The sequence below is a fragment of the Lupinus angustifolius genome, chromosome LG18 (assembly GCF_001865875.1).
Source record: "Lupinus angustifolius cultivar Tanjil chromosome LG18, LupAngTanjil_v1.0, whole genome shotgun sequence".
Classification (NCBI taxonomy): domain Eukaryota; kingdom Viridiplantae; phylum Streptophyta; class Magnoliopsida; order Fabales; family Fabaceae; genus Lupinus; species Lupinus angustifolius.
The window spans coordinates 10,664,261-10,664,654 of NC_032026.1; positions in this window are offsets into that span (position 1 = coordinate 10,664,261).

The window sequence follows — 394 nt, forward strand, 5'->3', positions numbered from 1 at the left end:
CTCATCCTCATTCTCATTCTTGTCCTCATCCTTATCCTATCCTCATCCTATCCTATTCCTTATCCTATCCTCTTCCTTATCCTCATCCTCATCCTCATACTCATCCTGATCCTCATTCTCATCCTCTTCCTCATCCAATCCTTATCCTCGTCCTCATCCTCTTCCACATTCCCATCCTCATCCAATCCTCATCCTATCCTCAACCTCATCCTCAGCCTATCTTATCCTTATCCTCATCCTCGTCCTCATCCTCTTCCACATTCCCATCCTCATCCAATCCTCATCCTATCCTCATCCTCATGCTCGTCCTCACCCTATCGTCATCCTCATCCTCATCCTGTCCTCATCCTCATCTTCATCCTGATTCTTGTCCTCATCCTATCCTCATCCTCAT